At 42.5% G+C, this 13,281-nt stretch overlaps 2 protein-coding genes and 1 pseudogene across 7 annotated transcripts in view; all 3 read left to right on the top strand.

Moving 5' to 3' along the window:
* Positions 1 to 13,281, top strand: part of XPA (XPA, DNA damage recognition and repair factor) — a 94,637-nt gene that overhangs the window by 23,848 nt on the left and 57,508 nt on the right. For 3 of the 4 annotated variants that reach the window (XR_012332600.1, XR_012332599.1, XM_073806327.1), the window contains exon 1: positions 11,675 to 11,786. The exons of the other annotated variant lie outside the window; for it this stretch is intronic. The gene's annotated coding sequence lies outside the window, so the exon portion shown is untranslated. Of the gene's footprint in view, positions 1 to 11,674; positions 11,787 to 13,281 lie in introns of those variants that run through there. 4 annotated transcript variants of the gene reach the window in all.
* The window catches only part of TRMO (tRNA methyltransferase O), a 226,826-nt gene that overhangs the window by 178,404 nt on the left and 35,141 nt on the right, over positions 1 to 13,281 (top strand). The gene's annotated exons all lie outside the window — the stretch shown is intronic.
* The window catches only part of LOC141278992 (nucleophosmin pseudogene), a 206,643-nt pseudogene that overhangs the window by 158,221 nt on the left and 35,141 nt on the right, over positions 1 to 13,281 (top strand).

The following is a 13,281-nucleotide window of genomic DNA, read 5'->3' as shown; positions in this document are numbered from 1 at the left end:
GTCCTCAGAGCTGGCCCACTCCATTCTTCTTTTTTTGTGTGTGGGGGGGTGCTGGGCCGTAGGGCATGTGAGAACTTAGTTCCCCAGCCAGGGATCAGACCTGCCCCTGCTACATTGGAAGTGCAGAGTCTTAATCACTGGACTGCCAGGGAAGTCCCCTACTCCATTATTCTTAAGAAAAAAAACTTTTACATAAAATTTCCCGTTATAAATATAATTTATTCTCACCACATAAAATCTGGGATATACAGAAAAAAAGAGCAATATGAAAAACTTCTCATAATTCCAACAGAGTTTCTTCTAGTTTTCTAGCATTTTCTTCTAGCCCTTTCTTTTTTCTATGCATAATTATTTCTTCGTGTGTTAAATACTTAGAATAATTATTCTTGGTTAATACCCATACTTTGATAATGCGCAGTCATCTTTATTGATATGTAAGTGCCGCTTTCTTTTTTTCTAATCTCCATGCTTTTCTTTCACAAGATGAGCTTGGTCCATCTTGTGCTGGAAAGTAAGGTAGTGCTCAAAAAAAAAAAATGGTGGGGGCAAGTCAAAATGACACAAGAATCATCTTGAAGAGGAGCCCACCAGCCAAATCTGGGATAATTTGAACATCAAAATAATTAATAAAATAAGGAATAATAAACCATTGAAAAAATAGGAATCTATGAATCTGTACTGATAATAAATGGGTGACTACATAGGGAAGAGGCAAGGGCTCTTGCTTACAGTAAAATGCCAACCAATAAATGTGAAGGGAGTGCTAGGGTTGGAAGATTATCATTTTGCAACCATCATGGTAAAGCTTGGTTGTAATAAGAATCATCATGCTGATAGAGCTCTTCAAGCTGAAATGAAAGGATGCTACTTAGTAACATGAAAAACAAATGAAAGTTTAAGATACACTGGTAGTTCCCAGGAGACCACCCTGTGTTCATTCTAGACCATCTAATTTGTTATAAGTGAAAACTGATTGATTCTTTTAAATTCTACTGAGTTTGTTTGTTTATTTCTGGTGTCTCTAGATATGAGAGAAGGGAAACATAGTGTTGGATGTCTCTAACTGTTGTAGGGTAAGGTGACCAATCACCTTTCTGCCCATACCTGCTAATGCAAATAGCAGTTTCCCACACACACAATGTAAACAGCCTTGTCTCTCCAGATAGTATAGTCTGTTGTTTTATTTTTAATGATAAGTAAAAAGAAAGAAGACATTTCATGTTGGATGGTGGTAAACGTTTATTAGAAACCTCCCAACTTGTTTTCCAGTTTCATACAATTTGGAAAGAACGAAGTACAAGTCAGGGAGACAAATATTTGAGAGTTATGTGTGCGTTTAAAGAATGTTTACCCAGTCCAGGTAAGAATCATTTGCCACTAAAAGGTTCCCGTGCCCTGTCCCCATCACCATGTCCCCCTGCAGAAGGTCAAGTGGCCTTATGCACAGGCTCATTCCCTGCATTCCTGATCAAGGGGCACACAGGGGTGGGGTCAGGAGCAGAGGCCCATAGTTGTAGGGGCAATTCAGATACCCCATACCCTTCCTTCAAAGGCTGAAAAGCAGAGGCTTGGGACTTGCGTCCATTTTGGATAGAACTTTAGAAAAAGAAACAGGTAGACCAAGGTGTAGCCATCATTAAGACCAGTGACCTCAAATGACATTTATGTAGTATATGATGGTTCATCACGTATGTCTCATCAGCCTGCTAAAGAGAAAAGGGGTGTTTCTTGAAGGCTGAGTTCCAGCCCCAGCTCAGCTACTGACTCCTTGGGTAATCTTGGGCTGGCAACTTGTATTTTCTGGATCCCGATTTCCTCATTTGTAAAATAAGCGACGGAGTAGCTAATGTCTAAGCGGGTCCCTGGCTCCTCCTTTGTAACCCACATGACAACTCTGAGATAGGTAGATTAAAATGACTGAGGCTCACCGAGTGGAAGTGTGTTGGCCAAAGTTGCAGTGTAAGTGGGTTTGAATTCCCTAACTCCTGTGTTCTTTCTATTACATTGAAGACCCCAATGCAGGGCTGCCATTAGAATTTTTGTACTCCAAAAGGCATTGCAGGTGAAGGAACAGTGTGGGTGAAGGCCCAGAATCCTGTCTTTGTAACCCAGGCACATCTGCTTTCCTCTCATGCTCCTTACTTTCCCTGTATGGGTTTTAAGAATTGGCTTATTGATGTTATGTAACCTTTGTTTTCCATCAACACTGAAAGAAGAGCCCACAGACAGACAGAAATAACCCTGGAATGACAAGAATGCGGCCTTCTCTTTTAGGCTTGTCAGCAAAAGATGGGCTGGCTGATTGCAAGTGGAGAAGTGTTGAGCTGAGAAGCGCCCCCAACAGGCCACATAAGCAGCAGCGACAGTAGTTCACAAGATGGGAACTTTCTATGCAGCCACATACCAGTCTCTGCTGAGAGCTTCACCCATGTCATCTCATTTAATCCTCACCATAGTCCTAGAGGTGGGAAACATCATCATCCCCCCTTTACAGAGGGGAACACCAAGGCCCTCTGAGGTTAGGGAGCTTGTCCAGAGAGTCTCCATATATGCGTTGGGTCTTCGTTGTTACGCGCGGGCTTTCTCTAGTCGCAGAGAGCGGGGACTCCTCTTCGTTGTGGTGCACGGGCTTCTCTTGTGGTGGCTGCTCTTGTTGCAGAGCACGGGCTCTAGGAGCGCAGGCTTCAGTAGTTGCAGCATGCAGGCTCAGTAGTTGTGGGGCATGGGCTTAGTTGCTCCACGGCATGTGGGATCTTCCCGGACCAGGGCTCGAACCCATGTCCCCTACATTGGCAGGCGGATTCTTAACCACTGCACCACCAGGGAAGCCCAGATAAGGTCTGTTTTTGCTACTGCATGACCACTTGCTACCTTCCAGATTATTTTGGGAAAATGTGCAAATCTGTAGTTGCGCACATGCACACAGACACAGACACACACACACACACAAGATTTAATGGGAGGAAATGGTGGCTGGTGGGTGTAGAAAGGAGGAAGATTTCCTTTTCAGTATATATTCTTTACCCTTTCAAAATGTTGACCCATATGCATGCATTACCAGTTGAAATGAATTAATTAAATTTAACAAAAAGTGGCTTCATATGTTAGTTTCCTGTGGCTGCTGTAACACAGTACCACAAACTGGGTGACTTAAAACAGCAGACGTCTCTTCTCTCACAGTTCTGGAGGCCAGAAGTCTGTAATCAAGGTGTCGCAAGGCCACTCTCTTCTCCGAGGTTCTCAGGAGAATCCATGCCTTGCCTCTTCCAGCTTCTGGTGGCCTCAGGCTTTCCTTAACTTGTGGCCACATCACTGCAGTCTCTGGTCACATTGCTTCTTCCTCTTCTCTGTGTGTCTCTCTTATAAGGATGCATGTGATTGCATGTAAGGCTGTCTGAATAATCCAGAATAAGTTCCTCCTCTCAAGATCCTTAATTTAGTCACATCTCTTGCTCTACAAGGTAATATTCAGTCTTTTGCTATATGCAAGGTAATATTCACAGGTCCAGGGATTAGGATGTCTTTTAGGGGTCAGCTTTCAATACGTAGGAATTAGCAAGTAAATCTTCACCCCTTCCTGTCAGATGTTATTTTCCCCCAGTGTATCCCTCCGGATAGGACGCTGGTGTCTAAACAGTCTAAGCGGTTGTCAATTTGAAGCTCATCTAGAGTGTTTCTGTGGCCTTCTTGGAGAGTTATATGCCCAAGCTTGGGAGTTAGCCTGGGTGGGTTCTAATTTCACCTCCTCCATTTGCCACCGGGGAGGCCTTTAAGAAAACCAGTAGGCCCATTTTGCCAGATTAATATTTCTAAAGTACAATTCTGATGACATTACATCTCTTCCTTCAGGCCTTCAGTGGCTCCCCAGTACCCACCAAATGAACTGCCCACGCCTTGCCTTAGCATTCAAGGCCAGGTTCTCTACTTCTATCACTCTTTTTGCCCAGTGCATCTCGTGTACCATACACACACATACACACACACACACACACACACACACGCATATGTACACACACCAGGCTTGGCTTTGTATCACAAGCCTCTCCACTAGTCTCATCCCCCCCTAGTGAATAGTGGCTCTTTGTGGGCAGGAAACGAGCATCTTATACACTGTCAGAGCCAGGAACAAGAAATGCCATAGGATAAGTGTTCAATGGTGTTTGTTAAGTTGAATTTATATAAAAATAATACAAACTATACTAGAAGGACCCGAAGTGGTTGTGTGTTCAAAATCCTTCATTTTACAGACAGGGGAAGTAAGACCCAGACTGGGAAATTACATTTTCCGGCCCAGTCTTTCAGGAAAACTTGAAGGATTAGAATAAAAAATTGAAAGGTTCCACTTGAGGCCCTATATTTGGGAAACTGTATTTATTTTTAATGGTGTCAAATGGCAAGGAGCATACATTTCATGGTGAAGTTTATCTGTTTTAAAGAAACAAATACAGTTTTGTTCCTTTCTTACTATTCTCTGGCTGTCACCAGCAAATTCCAACCCTAGTCTCGCACATGACCTGGTTAGAATGCTCTTTAAACTTCACTCTAATTTTTTCTAACCCTTTCTTACTCAGTTTTGAGCCTGAACTGCCCTCCAGATTCAAAGTTTTGGAGATGTTTTTGAGTGTCCTCCTTTCCCAGGGAAAACACAGGCAGGCAAACGAAAGCTGCCCCACACAACAAATCCTCCTAGCTGTGTAAAACCTCAGAGAGGCAGGTCAGTCTTTGCCATCATCTTTGTCATCTGACCACACCTGTGGCCATTATGAGAACCAAAGCCACCTCCTAGCCCTGCGTGCTTTTTATTCGGAATGTGCAGTGTCTGTCAGCCATAGATGAATACCCAGCAACGGAGGGCCCAGAACTGTGGCTCAGACAAGCTGACTGAGGAATTAGAAGGATTTTGTAATAAGCCCATTCATTCTGTCGGATTGAAATACCTTCCAATTCCCCACAGCCAAGGACAGCTGTACTTTGGTTTGACATTTTATATGGCATTTTTATGCCTGCCTGAAAGCAGGGGTGCAGGTCTGCATAGTCTCTGCCAGAGACTGGGACTCCAGAGACCGGGGCTGGGATTCTGGAGCTATTACTTACCTGCTGAAAGGGGTCGTGGCCAAATCACTTAAGCCCCCTGAGTCTCAACTACCTCATCTGTAAAAGGCTCTCACCAGGACTACATTAGAATATGTAATATTAGAATATTTACAATTATCAGGATTTTAAACTATAAGGTATTGTGCAATTGTTCATATTACAGCCAATGTGGGAGAAAGGGAAAAGCAAAACTTGGTGGTTGAGGGAAGGTTGTTTATCTCGATTTTCTCTATAACGTAAAGTGTGAATTCACCTGTCTCTCCTGACCGTGGTCCTTTGACTTAAGTCTGAGTGAGGGAGGGGATGGTCCTAGGACCTGGGGTTGGAGGAACTTCCAGGGGGACCCAAGAGGACTTAGCTATAGGGAGGGGGCACTGCTGGGGGCCAAGATGCTACCTCACTGACACTCAGGGTCGTCTAAGCAGCCCTGCACTTCTCTGCATCCTGTGAGGAACCTCTTCATTACTCCTGGGCTCCACATAATTGAAAGCACCAATGTCTCTTGGAAGGCAGAATCTCATCTTAAATTGTTTTCTTTGTTTATACATTCATCAAATATAGAAATAAATGCTAATGCTCTTGGTATAATGTTAAGTCAATAAGTAAGAGACAACATTGCAAAGTGGGATCTCCACTATGTAAAAACTATATATGCATAGGTGAAAATGCTAATAGTGGTTGTATTTGAGAGAATAGATAACGGTCTTTTTTCTGCTTTTCTGTATTTTGTAAAAACTTAAAAGGGCTCATCAATTATTCCTGTAATAACAAAGATTCTATTCAGATATACTTTAATACCCCAAAGGGAAAATCCACTTAAATATTTTCATGAAAATTACATATACAGCTTCAATAAAAATTGACGATGATATAATATGGACAATTTTGAAAATAAGACGTTTTATGAATACTAGATAGAGATATCAAGTTCAACCACTCAATAAGTACAATACAGATGAAAGTATATTATAATAAATTTCTTATACAATAAAAATATCTGCATGATCGAAAATGCATTCAGTTTCTGAAAATCGTATACTTATAAGAAGGAATATTTGATACATTTAGAAGCACAGCACAAATGTAAAAGAATTGGGGCAGCCTCTTGGGGTTTGTTGTAATAGAATTTAACCTATATTTAGCCTCAAAAAACACTGTCAGCTTGTTCAGAGTCATAGATTGAAATTAATGGAGGAATGTATTAATATTTACACAGATGTAGTAGAAACGTATGTTCTGTAGCAGCGCTATGCAAACTTAGGTTCTGTGGAACCGTTATTGGGCAAGAAGTCTTGGATGTCACCTGAGGAAAGAGCTCAGTGGTTAGAGATGCTAGGTAAACCCCAGGGTACGGAATTCAATATGCCTCATCATTGCTTGACTTCTTGGAGCCTCAAATATATTGATTTTCACTGTGAATCTCCAAGAGGGGTGTGCAATATGTGGCATTTGCTCAAAGCATTTGACCAGAAAATCTCCCCCCTCCCCCAAAGGACGCTTCACATTGGTATATGCAGTGTCACAGGCATGCAAAGACTTTATCTTTTCAACTTTTATTTTTGAACCCACGAAGCAGAGTTTGTCTCTCTGTATTGTCACAAAAGGGGTGTTTTATGAATTTGAAGCACAGGTACAGATCACAGTAAACCATGTAATGAGTCATGTCACATGGAACCGAAGCCTAGTTTCCACTCATTCCATCATTCTCTTGCAGAAGCTGGGCTCTGATGAGACACCAGAAGGCCAGAAGGGACTTGTGAACTTCATGACACGTTCCATGCTTTGATGTCCTTTATAAAATGGCTTAGGAATGACATGCAATTCTGAGACTTACCCCTCCCATCCCCCAACACACATATGCACACCCTTTGCTGGCATGCGAAGCGTGCTTAGAAAGGCGAAGAAAAACTCACACCACAAAACCCCACATTCCTTTTGAGGGCTGTATGTGTACACACCCTGGACCTTTGACCCTCTTTCCCTGCTGAACAGGGGTTTTTGAGGCTTTAAGTCAGGAGTCCTAGACTGTTAAGATGCCACTTTACCAGACCCCAGCCTTATGGTTTCAGCATTTCCCTTCTTGGGGGCTCTGTTTCTTCATCTGTAAACTGGGGCTAATGAGCCCTGGTCCCGTCTAACCTCCTAGGATTGCAGTAAGGATAAAACACCTGGTGGCGAAGTGGTTGAGAGTCTGCCTGCCGATGCAGGGGATGTGGGTTTGTGCCCCAGTCCGGGAAGATCCCATATACTGCTGAGCGGCTAGGCCCGTGAGCCATGGGCACTGAGCCTGCGTGTCTGGAGCCTGTGCTCTGCAGCGGGAGAGGCCACAACAGTGAGAGGCCCATGTACCGCAAAAACAACAACAACAACCAAAAAAAACAGAATAAAAATGATATGAAAAGTTGGAAATGTGAGGCTTTGTTACACTATTACAAGTGGAAACAGTCAACTTTCTGTTTGTGAGGTGGTGGGTAGTGAGAAAAAACAGGACAGGCTGGAAAACCTAGTGAATGTTCCCCAAAGACTCCCAAACTTCTCTCAGCCCCGCTAGTCCCTTCACTACTTATTCAGCCAATCTTTGTCTTCTTACCAAACACAGGGCTTCCATTCACTCTAAAGACAATGAAGCAGGGAAAGACAGGACGCATGAAATAAAGTGTGTCTAGAACACCATCCATAGCCTTTTTTTTTTTTTAATTTGTTTTTGGCTGCATTGGGTCTTCATTGCTGCGCACGGGCTTTCTCTAATTGCGGTGAGCGGGGGCTACTCTTTGTTGTGGTACGCAGGCTTCTCATTGCGGTGGCTTCTCTTGTTGCGGAGCATGGGCTGTAGGCGCGTGGGCTTCAGTAGTTGTGACTCTCGGGCTCTAGAGCACAGGCTCAGTAGTTGTGGCACCTGGGCTCAGTAGTTGTGGCTCATGGGCTCTAGAGCGCAGGCTCAGAAGTTGTGGCGCATGGGCTTAGTTGTTCTGCGGCAAGTGAGATCTTCCCGGACCAGAGCTCGAACCCATGTCCCCTGCATTGACAGGTGGATTCTTAACCACTGCGCCACCAGGGAAGTCCCATAGCCTTTTTTTTCCCCCCAATTCTGATAAAATGTTTATACCACTGAAAAATACATTCAGCTGAGCATTTTATTTAAAAATCATATGCCAAAAAGAAAAAAGGCATATGGTTAGAAGTATCTGAAACAGCCATAAAAACTGAAGAAACAAGAAAAGAGTTCAATAGCAATTCACCACACCTCTGAATCTGGGGAAAATTGCCATTAATTATAAGGCAGACAAAAATGGATTCAGAAGTCCATCAAAATGGCAGAGAGAGTAGGAAGACCTGGCATTGCATAATGTAGATTCCAAGTGGTTGTTTAAAGTTTCTAATTACAAAAATGAAAAACATAGAAGTACATAGTGTGTGTGTGTGTGTGTGTGTGTGTGTATAAATATATATATATGGCTATTTCTATAATTTTGGAATGGTGAAAGCCTTTCTAAGAATGACTCAAAGACAGAAACCATAAAGAAAAACATTGATTTGATTTATTTTTCTATGTAAAGTTAAAAATTTTTATGTATTAAAAAACCATAAACTTCTCATACATGGCTAGTGGGATTTTTAAATGATGCAGCGACTTTGGAAAATAGTCTGGCAGTTCCTCAAAATGTTAAACATAGAGTTATATGACCCAGAAATTCCACTCCTAGGTATATACCCAAGATAAATGAAAATATATGTCTGCACAAAAACTTGTTACATACAAACTTGTACTTTATAATAGCTATAAAGTAGAAACAACCCACCTGGCTATCAACTGATAAATAAAAACTTGGTCTACCATACCATACAATGGAGTATTATTCCGCCATAAAAAGGAATGAAGTACTGACACCTACTACAACATGGATAAGCCCTGAAAACATGCTGATGTATACTAAAAGCCACCAAATTGTATACTTGAAAAGAGTGAGTTTTATGGTATGTGAGTTTTTTTTATCAGTAAAGCTGTTATTTAAAAAACAAACGTTGGGCTTCCCTGGGGGCGCAGTGGTTGAGAGTCCGCCTGCCAATGCAGGGGACACGGGTTCGTGCCCTGGTCCGGGAAGATCCCACATGCCGCAGAGCGGCTAGGCCCGTGAGCCATGGGCGCTGAGCCTGCGTGTCCGGAGCCTGTGCTCTGCAACGGGAGAGGCCACAACAGTGAGAGGCTCGCGTACCACACACACAAAAAAAGAAATTAAAAAAACCAAAAAAAAAACCCAAATGTAATGGCAAAGCTAATGACAAATGAAAAAAATTGCAACATTTCACATAGGTGGGTAATATCTATAATACACAAGGGGTGCTTATATAAAAATTAGAAAATAAATAGGCCATTAAAAATTGGCAAAAGCTAAGATACGCATTTCACAGGAAAAGCAGCACAAAAGGGGAGTAAGCATTTTAATATTTATGCTCATTTTGAAATTTCGATGTTACTGTGATTTTAGACCTGCTGCTAGATGTTATCCTTTGGTATGTTCATAATAAAACTCACATTTTACTATGTCATATTCTGAGAAGGGGTCCTCAAGCTTTATCAGAACGCCGGTGTGTCTATGGCTCAAAAAGAGTTAGGAATCCCTGAATTACAGGAAACAGGTAAAATAAAGTATGGCATGTCTGTATAATGAAATGCTACATAGCCATTAAAGTTGATTTTGTAGGTGGGATGTAGAGCAACTCTCATACACTGCAGGAGAGAGTGTAAATTGGTGCAACCATTTTGGAGACTTTTTTTTTTTCTGCTAATGCTGAATATATGCATATCTATGACCTAGCAGTTGCACTCCTAAGCATATATGCAACAGAAATGTATACATATGTTCACCAAAAGACATCTACTGAATGCTCATAGCATCTATAACAGCTAAAACCTGAAAACAACCCCCATGTCCCTCAACAGCAGAATGGATAAATAAATTGTGATATATTTATACAAAGGGATACTATATGGCAGTTAAATGTGAATGAAATGTTGCTATATGCAATGACATGAATTAATCTCATTCATATACTGTTGAGTGAAAGCATACAGACATAAGAATAAATACTGTATAATTCTATTATCAGTACATAAATACTGTATAAAGTTCAAAAAGCAGGCAAAACTCATTAGAAATTAGAAGTCAGGATAGTGGCTTCTTTTGCAGGAGAGGAGACAGTGACTAGGAGAAGGTCCAAAAGGTTTTCTGGAATGCTGGTAATGATCTATTGTTTTATATTTGTACTGGATATAAAAGTAGATTCAATTTATGAAAACACTTTGAACTTTACACTTATAATTTTTGCATATTTTGGTTTTTATGTTCTACTTGAATCAAAGGCTGCTTAAAAATGACACTGTAGAAAAATTTCAATAACATGGAAAGATATTCCTGTCATGTTATATTAAAATATATAGGTTAATACAGGTACAAATTGTGTATAGAGTATGCTACCATTTTTTCCCTTAAGGATCATCACGCATATATGCTTGTAAACGCATAACATATCTCCAGGAGAATATACAAGTAAATGATACGAGTAATTGCTTCTAGGGAGGGGGGACTGGGAGAGAGATTTATTTTTCACTTTATGACCTTTCGTACCTTTTGAAGTTTTACTTATGTACCTATATTGCCAATTTAATGCATAAATAGATTAATGATAATGCAGATTATGATTTCATTTTTGTGAAAATAAAGGTCTGGCACTACCCATGTCAAAATGAGATAACCATGTTTACCTCTGGGTGATGGGATTATGGAAGATTTTTCTTTATTTTTCACCATATCTGTGTCTTCTCAGTCTTCTAATGTGAACTTTTTTTTTTTTTTTTTTGGTTGTGCCACGTGGCTTGCAGGATCTCAGTTCCCTTACAGTGAAAGCCCGGAATCCTAACCACTAGGCTACCAGAGAACTCCCAACAAGTATTTCTTTTGAGAATGAGAAAGTCATTAAACTTGTTTTTTGGTTTGTTTGTTTTTTCGGCCGTGCCATGCGGTTTGTGGGATCTTAGTTCCCCGACCAGGGGTTGAACCCAGGCCCACGGCAGTGAAAGCACTGAGTCTTAACCACTGGGCCACCAGGGAATTCCCTAAACTTGTTTTTACAGTTTAGTTTTTATCAGTGTTATTGAAACATAATTGCGTACAATAAAATGCAGTGATTTTATGTGTACAGTTCAGAGTTTCACAAAGGTGCACCCATCTCATCATCACTCAGTCAAGACAGAGTTTCTACCCCCTAGGAAATTCCTCCCTGTCCCTTTGCAGTCAACCTTTCCCTCTCCTAAGGAAGCGGCCATTGATCTAATTTCTAGCACCATAGCTTAGTTTTGTCTTCTACAGAAGGTCATAGAAATGGGATTATACAGTATGTAATCTCTTGTGTCTGACTTCTTTCACCCAACATAATGATTTGAGATTGATTTATGTTTTGTGTGTATCAATAATTCATTATAATTTTTTAAAATGAAGAGCGATGTCCTAAGCACTTACTGCTTTCTGATCTGTAGAGTGAGACCCCATCCACGCAGAAAATAATCCTCCACAGCCTCTCCAGGCACGTCTGCCGCTGAGTGCCTGCTGCTGGCTGAGAGATCTTACCGCCTCCACGTCCTGGGAGGAGAGGCAGCAGTCACTCCCCCTCCCCCGCAGCAGCGCCAGTCTCAGGTGAGAGCCACCCTGCTCGTCGCCATTGTTCTGCGAGTGACAGCCTCCGGGGCAAATGGAAAGCCTTCAACCTGAAGGCTGTCAACTGCAGACAAGAATTCCTTTCTTTGTCAGGCTGGGTGGTCTCTGGGGCTTCGGCATCAACCTGCACAAAAGATGATAAGCATCGTGTGTGCTTGCAGAAAAACCTCGCCACCACCCAACGACTCTAACCGCACTCCTTTGTAAGGCCAGGATTAGCCCGTACGAGGCTCCCCGTGACTGTGTACAAACCATCAAATCCCAGCCGCAGGAGGGCATCCAGGGGTCGTTTAGTCCATTTCCCCCATCGCGACCCTGACCACCTGCATGCTTCATGAAATATATTTGTCCCAGAATCTTAGTCATAGACATCTAGAAGGTCCCTTAGAGATTACAGTTTGACCCTCTCGGGCTTCAAAAAGGGGTCCAGACTTTCCCAAGGTCACACAGCACAAGGACAAGAACCCACGTCCTGTAAGCCTTCCTCTCTGGGGTGCTCTTTCCATTACTCCAAGCTGCTTCTGTTATTAAATGAACCCCCTGCCCAATAGTACAATGTAAAATGTAATTTCTAACTTTCCAATGTACAAGGTGTGTGTGTGTGTGTGTGTGTGTGTGTGTGTGTGTGTATCTATCTCCCGTAGCCTTCACATAGGTAAAGGCTTTCTGGCACCTGTGGTGAGTGCACCAGGCCGGGTTCATTTATGGAGTAGTTTGGTGCCCTCTACTGGTTACCAGTTATGGCAGCAACAACAGCTATCCCTTACTGTGCCTACTGTGCAGGACGTTCAACGTGTGCCACTACTGCTAATTTTGAATCCAAAGAACAGGCCTGTAGACTAGGCAGTTTTATCCGTATTTTATAGATGAGGAAGTAGGAGCTCTTAGACCTTAGATGTTCTGCCCAAAATGGCTGAGCCTGGATTCAAACCCAGCCTTGTGGGACCCCAAGTTCCTTCCACGCTTCCATGTCAATACCACTTGTCACAATCCTGATGCTGTGTGTAGGACTTTCCCCTTAAAATGACTTCTACCTACCTCAAAATCTGCCAGGAATTGGGTGTTAATGCCCCTGTTTACACAAGGGGGAGGCCTGGGCTGGGACATCAGTGACTTGCCCAGGGTCCAGATCCAGTAAACCCTGAGCTCCTGCTCAATGCCAGGCTACTGCCCAGGAGAGCCACACACAAGGTCCACAAGGGAACTTCTTCCTGGGGCGGCAGCCTTCATTCAGGAGAGGGATTGGGAGACCATGTTCCCACCCAGGGGACCTCCCTCTATTCTAGGCCCCAAGGGACTCAGAGATAAAGAAAACACGTATTCAACTTGTGGGGGACTCCCATCCACTGGATTCAACGGATGCTGTGAAGCTGGGCCCCTGGTGTATGTGTGTAAATGAGTGAATGAATGGATGGAGTGGCTGAGAGGTGAAGGTTAGGACTAATGGCAGAGGCTGTGCAGGTTGTGGGGTGGT

This window comes from Tursiops truncatus, chromosome 6 (genome assembly GCF_011762595.2).
Source record: "Tursiops truncatus isolate mTurTru1 chromosome 6, mTurTru1.mat.Y, whole genome shotgun sequence".
NCBI lineage: Eukaryota > Metazoa > Chordata > Mammalia > Artiodactyla > Delphinidae > Tursiops > Tursiops truncatus.
This window is presented reverse-complemented; position numbering and strand designations above follow the sequence as displayed.